This window comes from Otolemur garnettii, unplaced genomic scaffold (genome assembly GCF_000181295.1).
Source record: "Otolemur garnettii isolate 467f Iridium unplaced genomic scaffold, OtoGar3 scaffold00013, whole genome shotgun sequence".
NCBI classification, from domain to species: domain Eukaryota; kingdom Metazoa; phylum Chordata; class Mammalia; order Primates; family Galagidae; genus Otolemur; species Otolemur garnettii.
Window position 1 is genome coordinate 25,633,065 of NW_003852408.1, and position 11,659 is coordinate 25,644,723.

Below are 11,659 nucleotides of genomic sequence, written 5' to 3' on the forward strand. Positions count from 1 at the left end.
AATGACTACCATTCATATATAACTGGAAATTAACCAATCTTTTAGAAAGGCTTCCTGAGCTCTGGTGTCATTGACATTTGAGGTTAAACTCAGAGGATTATATAACAATAGTGCCACAGGGATCCCACTGCACACTAAGCTCAATACTTCCGTTTTACCAATGAATAACCAAAAGCTCTGGGAGGTTTTGAGTTTTGATCAAGACCTGCCAGCAGGGTCAGCATAGAGCTGAGGTTAGAGCCTGACGGCTGCCTCTGCTGCACCCTTCCTGCATGCACACCCCCTCGCACATAGGCCCCGGCTGCCCACGTCAGCCCTGGTCATGCTCTGAGCACTCCTAGCTGCCTGGTCCATCCGTAGTTAAATGTGCACAGTGGCAATTACGACGCTTTACGGGAACACTGTGTCTCCTTAGCACTTTTGGGAAAGTGAAAACTGCAAATTTAAAGCTAAAAAAGATACAATTAAATTATTACTAGGACATATTCTTATACTACAGGCATTTTTCCCAATAGACATTTTCTCCATATGCAATATTCCATGGCTTTGGTACTAACATGCATGAAGAACGAAAATAACCTGATGCCTTTACTAGAATAACAGCCAGAAACAAGTCATGCGATTATGCATATTGTTCACTTAAGGTAAAGATTCCTCTTACATCTATGGAAATCCCACGTATTCCTTGCTTTTTATTAAGTAGCAGTAAATTTTAACCATGTGTGTATGCATGTGTATAGCTCTAGCCTTATTCATCTATCCATCATCTAAACAACCTGGGGCAATTTTTCAAATCACACATGCTCGGTCATATTTCCTTTTTCCCACCTCCGGCTCCTCCCAACATAAACACAGGGAATCAGGATCTACTCACATGAGGACCTGACATATAAATTTTGAAGAAAGTCCTATATTCTACGCAACCAGCATAATGGATCATACAATAAGCTCATGTTTCTGTCTTTTTCAGGATTCCATGAAAATGGGCACATATTTGTACCTTTCTAGATTGTGTTTCAATGCATAGCAAAGGTTGTTAGTCAAGTGGCAGCTCTCGGTATCACACCTGGATGATGGCACAGCTAATATTCCCGGCTGTGCTGTGACCATAGTCCAGGCTACACCTGCTTTCCAGAGAAGCCTCTCTCAGTCTTGACTCCTCTGCATAATTCTCAGTTACAATTTCAGTGTGCAAGTCTTTCCTGAACTTTCTTTCTCCCCATTGCTATAGCTCCATCTACCTCTAATCCTACTGCAGTTTTCTTGTTATATCCCGTCCAGTTACAGGACACTGGTTGAGACCACCTCTCAGTTCCAACCTCGTTATCCCTAAGTCCTTTTTTGGGTCTTCTTTCTTTCTTTTCCTCCTTTCTGAATCCATTTTTATTTTTACACTGAAGAAATGACCTTATATCATTTATAGATGTAGGAAAGAAAGAAAAAATACAGACAAAAATATAGAACTGTTAATTTGTAAATATAATTTAGATTTTCCCATGTAGTCAAGACCTCTACTTGACCTGGAAAGCAGGAGATATCTGAATAACATTTCCATTAAGATGTTCTTTAGCACTCCAGATCCATGTAACAGAGACTTAGGATTAGCCTGATTACTCTAAATATGTTTATAGTAGAAGTCAATGCCTTAGTATATCACCTAGATAGTTTCCCCTCAGAATGTCATTAACTTTATTAGTACTTGGGCAAAATATTCAAAATTGTGGGAAGTCAGGGCAAAAATCATGCTTCAGGAAGTTGATGAGGGCGAAAATGTTGTCAAAAGCTTTAGAAATTAGGCTTATTTTTTTTCCCATATGCCACATATTTTCTTCTAAATTTGGAAGTTAGGAATTTTCTGAGATGAAAGTCTTGTTTTTGAAGGGAAAAAATAACCTGCTCCCAAGACTACCTTGATCTTTATTACCACACCCAATAAATCATTTTTCCTTCTGGCAGCTGAAATGTTTCATTTGCACTGTAGTGAAAGAAAGAATAGCCTGCTACACTTCCATCAGAGTGAACTATGTTTGGTAAAGAAAATAGTTTTAAGCAAATTCTGTGAAGTCTTTTCTTTCTTTAGTTCTAGCAAGCACTGTCAATAAGAGTCAAATCAACCGGTTCCAGGAATATTATAAATGTTTTGATTTAGAGTTCATAATCCTTTATTAAAGTTTCCAGTGAGAAGGGCAGAAATAGACTATGAAATTAATTTTATTAGAGAGAGAAAATGATTACAAATCACCTTATTTGTAAAGTTTGGGTAGGTTCAAGAATAGCATTATGAAATGATCATCTTCAAAAGGACTCTCACATTGTTAAGACAAGGAAATGGAGACCCAGAGAAGTTAATTGCATTTTATGTATTAACGGACTGAATTACTTTTCCCAGTTTTGCAATCAGACAACTTAATTATCAGTGGTGGTAGCAGTAAGGGTGGAAGGAAGAAGCATCAATTTGGTGATGTTTACCAGCCTTAGTTTTCCTTTACATAATAGTATTTTTGGGGAGCATTTCACAACCACTCTTACTTTCACTGAGATACAGAAATAAAGGTTGAGACGGATTTTCTCCTCCTTAGCTATTTTTGTGAGAAAAGTCATGAGGACACTGCATGGCTAGTATTTCTGTGTTGCATTCTGGGGTTTCAAATATCCATTGCATTCCAGGTCTCCCATTATCTGTTACCCTAGAAATTTGAGAGTTGGCCATTCCGGGCTAGGTGCCTTAAGGAAATTGCTTAGAGGTCAACCTTGCTTTATAGAAAAGATATTTTCCTGAAAAATTCTGTGCAAACACATGGTTTTAATCAATAAAATCTTACTTTACATTGTACCTGGGAAGCCTGTTTAAAGAATCTTATGATGGATCTTTTTGCAAAGTGGAAAAATCACCTTTCAACATACCCTTTATGTAAATTTAGATGTTCATGAATTATACGTTTGCTTAAAACACCTGTCCACTTTTCTGTTCATTTCCATAGAGGTTATATGAAACAAATTCCTGGAAAACTCCTCTTTTCTCTTCTTTCCATTCTTTCATTTAAAGAAAATATTTATTACGCATCTACTATGTATCAGATATTGTCATAACACTTGATATAAATTGATATTATGTTGTGATATGAAACCACACACTATCCTCATAAAATTCACATTCTAATCAAGGAAAGTCATGACACAAGTGTAAATATGTAACTGCCAATTGTGAAAAGTGCCAGGAAGGACACTAGGGAGGCAGTAACAAGTAATTGACTGACTGGGGAAGGACTCCATGAAGAAATGGCATTTAAGCTGAGAATATGAGTGAAGGTTTCCAGACAAGTGAAGAGTGGAAGAAAAGCCTTGCAGGTGGAAAGATAGCACATGCCAAGGACATGGGATGGGGAGGCCTGGTGCAAACCAAGTGGTGAAAGAGGGCCCAGGTGGCTGAGGCCAGGAGAGGAGAGGTGAGATGCTGCCAGGATGTGGGCAGAACAGCCACAGAGCACAGGTCTGAGGGAAGCCAGGGTTTTGGTCTAAGAGAGAGAGAGGACAGTCATTGTTTACTCAGTGAAGACAGAGAAGTTGGGTGAAGAAACTGACAGATTTTAAGAGTTGTGGAGAAATCAAGTCATTCTGAGCAGAAGTGATATGATAAGCATTTTAAAAAGACTATCCTGATTAGTGAAGTAAATGACAAAAGCAGAACAATCAATAAAATCAGTAAAGCTGACTGGGGACAACTGCAGGAGTGTGGGTGAGAGATGATGGTGGCTTGGACCAGAGAAGAAGTGTGGTGAGAGATGACGGCTTGGATGGGAAAAGCAGCCATTGAAAAGAGAGAGTGATTTGAAAGTGGTGAATCTGTAGAGACACATCAAAAGTCCAGTTTATCAAAAATCACACTACAACAAAGATATTTGTACAAGAATTTACTGCAGCCCAATTCCTAATTGCTAGGTCATGGAAGAAGCCCAAGTGCCCCTCCACCCACAAATGGATTAATAAATTGTGGTATATTTACACCATGGAATACTATGCAGCTCTAAAGAAAGATGGAGACTTTACCTCTTTCATGTTTACATAAATGGAGCTGGAAAATATTCTTCTTAGCAAAGTATCACAAGAATGGAAGAAAAAGTATCCAATATACTCAGCCCTACTATGAAACTAATTTATAGCTTTCATAGAAAAGCTATAACTCAATTATAGCCCAAGAATATGGGGAATGGGGAGGAGAAGGGGGAGGATGTGTGGAGGGAGGGTGATTGGCGGGATCACGCCTATGGTTCATCTTATAAGGGTACATGTGAATCTTTCTAAATGTAGAATATAAATGTCTTAACACAATTACTAAGAAAATGACATGAAGGCTATGTTAACCAGTTAGATGAAAATATTTCAAATTGTATATAAAAACAGCATACTGTACCCCATGACTACATTAATGTACACAGCTATGATTTAATAAAAAAAAAAAGAAAGTCTAGTTTACATCAAGATTATTTCAGTATGCCTTTGTGACATCCAAATGAATTTGTCTGAACCCTTGTCCTAGGAAACTGTGACATTTGTATATAGGAAGGAGGCAGTGGTGGACACAGAAAGAATGGTCAGGGAAAAAGAAAATCAGACGTGTGTGGTCACAAGAGAATCTGAGAGTGCTATAAGAACGATGTGACTGACAGCTCGGAATCCTGCTGAGAAGTCCAGTGAGGTGAGGGCTGAACTGTGTTCATTGGATTTGGCAACATAAAGCCATTCTGAGCAAGGGACAGCAAAGTGGTCAGAGGGGCACAATCACAAGAGCGAAGGGAAGGTAAGTAAGTATCTAACAGTGCATGTCTCTACAACCATTTCAAGAAGTTGGCTGGTCAGGTGGCAGCTGAAGGTGTGATGGAATGCTGAAGACGATCTTCAGTTTGACTTATACCAGACAACCTTTATTTCCTGATAGGAGAAAAAGGATCCCAGAGGGCGTGAGATATGGAGATGGAGGAAAGAAAAGAATAAAGTTATTTCCTTTTTATTGTGGCAAAATATATATAAATAAAATTTACCATTTCAACTGCTTTTACGTAAGTTCAGTATCATGAAGTATATTCACACTGTCACCAATGCACTGTCCATCTCCATAATTTTTCACTATTTTCAACTGAAACTCTATGCCCACTCAATAAACTCTGCATTCTCACCTTCCTCTAGCACCTGGAAACCACTATTCTACTTTCTGTCTCTATGAATCTGACTATTCCAGGTACTTCATAAAGGTGGAATCACATAACATTTGTCCTTTTGTATCTGGTTTATTACACTTAGAACAGGTCTTTAAGGTTTGTCAGAATTTCATTCCTTTTTCAAGGCTGAATAATATTCCAGCATGTACACAACCACACTTTATCTACTCATCCATTGATGGGCATTTGACTTGCTTCCACCTTTTGGTCTCTTGTCAATAGGCTTGCCATGGACATTGGTATTAGGAGAATAAAGGTCTTGGTAAGGGAAGAGGACAGTACCTCAGGGGAGACGTCCTTAGATGGGAGGGGAGGAGACTCAGGAAAAGTAGCTTATAGGAGAGGAAATTAGTTTATTTACAGAGTTGAGAAAGGGGACGTGAAGGTGTCTCAGGTAATTAAATTATCACATAATATGATGCAACATGTATAACAAAAATGAGATTTCCTATTCACAAAATGAGATTGCTTTGTACAGTTTCAGAAATCAAAGGAGATAGAATTACACAAGGTACACAGAAAGAGTTATAGAAAAACACCAAAAACAGACCTCACTAATTTTGCCTAGGTAGAGAGGCTCTAAACAGCCATCTGGGAAAGCAGAATTTGATGATGGTTTGTTCATTCTCTCATTCATTACTGCACATGCAGATGTAACCGTTACAAAGTCAACTGTCGGGTGCATATCTAACCCCCAACTCAACTAAATAAACAAGCCCATAGTATTGTTTTCTATATGACAAAGGCTTTGATATCAGTCTCAGTAATTACCTACCAATTTCTCAACAAACATTTTCTTCTCTTCTTTCCTTGGGTTTTCAAATTCCTCCCAGACCCCAACACACATAAACAACGTATATAGTACTACCTTTGACTTTCTCTGTGTCTAGTCTCTAATTTAATTCACTTCTCAATTCTGTTCACTTCTAATTTCTAGCTACAATTTTCCTTCTGGACCCCACTGGGAAGTTTATGCAGTTATTATCATCCACCTGCCAGTTCCACTTACTGCACACACGGTATGAAAGCAATCCCGAGTGATGGCCCGTGAGGACCTAAGAGTTAGGCGAGGACAAAGTGCATTCACTCTTATTCCAAATTAGTTGGGAGTGATGATGAATGCAAAGAGATTTTGAAATAAGGAATGTATTTCATGTTTGAAACAAGGAATATATTTCTCCTCCTACAATCAGGAAATGTCTTTGGGTGTCAGTGATGCTTTTGGAAAAGGATGTAAAACCCAGCCAGCCACTTCTAATATTAAAGTTATGCATCTAGGAAACAATGTCAGATGTGAGAATGCACAAACCTCGCAGTCATAATTATTCATCCACTCTGTAAGCAGCTGTCTTACAAACCAGGCATGCTAGTTCCTTATCATTTCATAAATTATACAGTTTGAAATAGCTTAAGCAAAATATGGGGGCAGAGAAGTTCACAGGCCTTTGACTATTATTTCCATAGTTTATTCTGAAATCCACCCATAAATGGTTTCTGTTGTCTGATATATTCTAACCTAGGATCCAAATTAGCATGTGCATATGCTGATGAGATTAATGTCTATCTATGCATTGTAATGTCGTATGGTTTTGTGCACTTCAGCTATTGCTTTTCTCTAAAATTTATGTCATAAACGTCTTTCCATGCTTACTGTACTGGGTTCCACTGTATTTGAGAGTTGATGAACCTGATAAAAATTTAGTGAAAATTGACCAATTAGAGCTCCCATTCTCATCCCTCCCTTTTTTGGTACCTAAGGGCATTATCTATTTTTATGTTAATACTATTGATAGAATAACTGAACAGATTTGTGTTTACTGCAACCCAATCTTGATTAAGAAATGAAAATATCCTAATTTTAATTTTTGGCCTCCCTCTTCCTCCCCCCCACCCCGCCCCGTTTTCGACTGCCCTGGCTAATGCTTGTGTCTTAAAGAGGGTGAGCGTGAAATGCTACAAAATCAGGTATGCTGTTCACAACAGTGAGGCTAAGGTTTAAACTAAGTTCACTAAGCCCCTCCCCGTGGCATGTAAAAGTAGACAGGAATTTGCTTTACAGGATGTGTACACAGGTAGAAACTGAACGTGTTGGTGCTTTAATTACTGAAGAAAAATTCTATATTAAAAGTCTTTCCAACTGGGTTAAGGCAGTTGAAACCCTGAAATTAAGATTTCTAATTAAAATGCTAATTTCTGGTATATTGTTTAGATATTTATTTGGGGTAAGTTTATATATTTCCAAGATGATGACCAGCTATATGAAAACAACAACCCTGTTTAATCCTACTGACATCTTTATCGACCACTCTCCTGAGGGGCCAATCTCCCCCACCTAAACTTAAGCGGCTACTTATCTCTGGACTGTCACTCATTCCTAGGATGTGAGTCCTAAACTGGTGGTCATGGCAACTTTTCATTCTGATGCAGGGAATCTTCGGATCTCAAATATGTGGATGTTTGTTCTTTGGATTAAAAAATCAGGGAGGTCTTATAACACTCTATGACTTCTGCCTAAGTGGATGAAACATCTGCTGGGCAGAGCCCTAAGCAACTCTCTGGCTAAATTCGGCTGCTGGGAATCCTTGAGCTAATTTGTTTTCCCCTGCTGAGGGACTAGAAAATGCAATAGATTTGGAAATACTGAACACATTAAAAATAATTCTAGGGAGTCCAGAAAGTAAAGCAAAACACACACTACCAATAACCAATATTCTTAAAAACAAACAAACGAAACAAAGGGCCTCTGGAAGGACGATTTGCAGAAATCGTTTAAGAGATTTATGAGACACCGAGCATTGCTTTTGTTGACCAATTCTGTAGCAAATAAAAACTCTACTCTGAGATTATTAAAGCAGCACTCTGTTAGGAAAAAAATAAAAAAGGAAAACTTATGAAAAAGAGGCCAAAATTAAAATTAAATAAAAATAAGCATGAATGAGTGAGCAAGAAAGATAAAGATACTAATAAAGTATGATTTTCAGATCCACACGGGGACTCTAAAGAGCTTATTAACTGTCACCACCACACTGAGCGTTAAGTTATTCTATCCCTCTGCCTTCCAGAAGAAGAAATACTCTTCAGGAGCGCAGTGAACTTTGATTAATCGCTTTCATTCTCTCTTACTGGCTTCACCACGTAGTGGGCAAGAGCCTTAGTGGCTCAGACTAAATGCTTATGATTTCTGGGAAATAGATTTAAAAGGAGCACCACAGAAATAGGTCTTTTTGCATTTTTATGTTTTCTTAATAGTTAAAGAGGCTTTTCATTTTATTAAATGTTTACTTACTCCCAAAGCGGTAGAATGTATGTCTTTTCCCTTTTATTATTTTTATTTTTAAGTGGATCTTTGGGCTTTCTGAAGGGGGGCTGAGTAAATAGACATAACCATGGGCTGTACATAGAACCCCAATATGACTCAAACAGACCCCACGGCTGGGATTCAGACTTCAGGCAGCAGCTAGACCCTCCCTTTTGCATGACACTAACACCCCTTCCTCTCCTTTTCCTTCCCTTTTCTCTGCCTCCTTTGCCCAGGAAACTGTAGAACTAGGAGAGGAAAGAGTGTTTTGAGACCGACTCGTGCCTTGCTTCCAAGTTGTTTTCCATCAACTGTGGGAGGCTCCCCAGTTGTCTTCTCCTTCCCATGCCCGGCCTGCCCCGGCTCACTCCACACTGACCACAGACTCATCCTGCAGAAGGAAATGGTCCCCACAGGAAATGGCCCTGAACTGACCATTCACAGGCAGGTGGAGTCATCTCAGCAAACTGCCTCGAAAGGGAAAACCTGATTCACGTCAGAGAAATCAAATCCAGGGAGGCCAACTGAAGCTCTGTGGAAGCTGAAGGCCTCATCTTAGCCTTTAAATACAATGTCAAACACAACTTACATCCCATAGCACAGATTAACACACCTGCCCTGTGCATATATACTCCATCATCGGAAACGTGAGGGGCCTCCCTTGTTCTACGTAAAGAACGAATGGACAAATGAAGAATGAATAATTTTTTATGATTATGCAAATGACTGATTTTTTTAAATAATGACTTCTGCTCTATCTTCAGATGTTAAGAGAGACAGGGCACATTTTCTGTGGAATTCAACTGTACTAAACAAAAATAAAATGACTGAGTTCCAGACCCAGTCTAATAGGAGCAAAACTTATCTTTATAACTCTGATTAAACAAAAAAAAATTATCACTTCTTTGAAGCCCAAATTAGCATCTTTTTTCTAGCATACTGAATTAATTAGTTGAGTGACAAAAGAATTAGTCCATGTAGGATCAAAGCTGAAACCATATTTATCTGAAATTTAAAATTGAGAACACACAGTGTTAACCCTCCATAGCTCATGTACTATTCTTTTATGTTCTATATATTCTAAACCTCCTGTACATCACAGAAAGTGTAACGAGGGCTTTTTTTCCTTCTCTTTCACATTCTTCTTCCTTTTAATATATAAAAATCTCTGAAAAGACAATGAGAATATCATAGAATTTTTCCCCTCTGGGGGTAAGAAATTTTTCCATTGTGCCCTGAAATTATATGGCTTTTTTTTTGTCAAGCATTTATTGTATAAATACAAAAGAAGCAAAATAATTAATGCATGATAGAGGTGGTAAGAGAGCCTTAAACAATGGAAGGGAGTCATTATATTGATTCTTAACAAGTGATATTAAATTTGAAACTGTTCTTAAAAGGTGAAAGCTCTCAACTTTGGTTCGTAAATTTTTTTTCCTCTGAAAGTATTAATAATTTTGAATAAGAGAGAATTATCGTGGGTTATTTCAATTCACTAAAATTTATATTTAGTTTTATGATATGCATAACATTTTTACTAAATGAAACACACTTGTGTAGGCATAGTTAACTTTAGTCAAGACAGGATGGAAAGTAGGTTCAGGGAGAAAGTGGAGACTAGGAGAGGGTGCTCTGATGTTGGCAGCCGTCTACAAGGTAGAGCATTATTATTATTTTTTTGAGACAGAGCCTCAAGCTGTCCCCCTGGGTAGAGTGCTGTGGCATCACAGCTCACAGCAACCTCCAACTCCTGGGCTCAAGCGAGTCTCCTGCCTCAGCCTCCCAAGTAGCTGGGACCACAGGCGTCCGCCACAACGCCCGGCTATTTTTTGGTTGTGGCCATCATTGTTGTTTGGCAGGCCTGGGCTGGATTCGAACCCGCCACCTTAGGTGTATGTGGCTGGCGCCTTAGCCACTTGAGCCACAGGCGCCGAGCCGGTAGGGCATTATTTTAATCTTTGCTCAAGTGTGAGCTTCTCCAGGGCTAGATCTTTATATAATTCTATTAATGCACGCACACATTTGTACTTCCATTCAACAAATACTTAAATACTTAAAATACTTTCTTTGCACTAGATCCTCCAATAGGTGTTAAGAATAGAAGTAAATCAGTTAAATGTGGTTCTTATGCTTATTCTTAGCTCCTGACACTCTTATCGTTGTGCTGAATTAAAGGTCGGATCTGGATTTCAGGGATGATATCCATTTCCTCTCTCCACATTCTCTATCCTAGAAGAAGAACTCAGTGGTCTCTCCTGAGTCATTGTGTTATTTAAAGCTTCCAAGGTGGAAGATACATTCCCTGTGAACCCACAAATCCCCACACTAACCTAGTTTAGACGTGGCAGTTACAAGCAGTAGCTGCATCCCAAGATGTCTGCAGCTACAGCAAGATCAGGAGGGAACAGACAGTTACTCACCTAATAAAGGTAATGAACACCTAGCATCCCCAGGGCCATGGGGACACTGAATCACCTTTGGTTTATACCTCATGATGACCAGTTCTTTCATCTTGTACAAACACCCTGTTTTCAAAAATACCAGGCCAAATTCTAGAATTAAATTGAAACCCCAAGCCATTATTAAGGATGATTAATCTGCAAAATGTCTTCTATAAAAAAGGTGATGTCTACCTTAGACCTTTAATTTCAGAGTTTCAGAAATTATGGTCTCCTTAATCTTAGGTTGTGAACAAAGATACGTGTGAGGTAGTTGCTGTGCTTTTTAAAGTTTTGACACTACTCATCTTTGTCATTAGATTTCATCCCGACCTTAACAGAATTCCAAATAATTACACCTCCTTCTGTACTTTTTCAAAGACGAGTTCTTTAGGAGAAGAGGTAATTAAAAAATGTAAGTCCTAACAGGTTGTAAGGCAAGGGATCAGATTTCAAGATTTTTCTGTTAGCTTTAGAGTAAAGTTATCTAATAACCTTTTTAATTCTGTCCTTGAGGAGGAGGCCATGAAACAGAATTGACTCTCAACTACAAATAGGCTGAAAGGAAAATATATTTATATCCTGAATGTCTCAAATGAAATTCTACATAATTTGTTGACCATTTTATGGCCCCAAAGTCACAAGTCTTGTGAAACTTGTCAAGCTTGTGTTGCCTGCAAGAGTCTTCACTCTTTTTTTTTTTTTTT

The 11,659-nt window shown here is 38.5% G+C and overlaps 1 protein-coding gene across 1 annotated transcript in view; it reads right to left on the reverse strand.

The window, feature by feature from the left end:
- Positions 1-11,659, reverse strand: part of LOC111723592 (partitioning defective 3 homolog B-like) — a 174,325-nt gene that overhangs the window by 140,859 nt on the left and 21,807 nt on the right. The gene's annotated exons all lie outside the window — the stretch shown is intronic.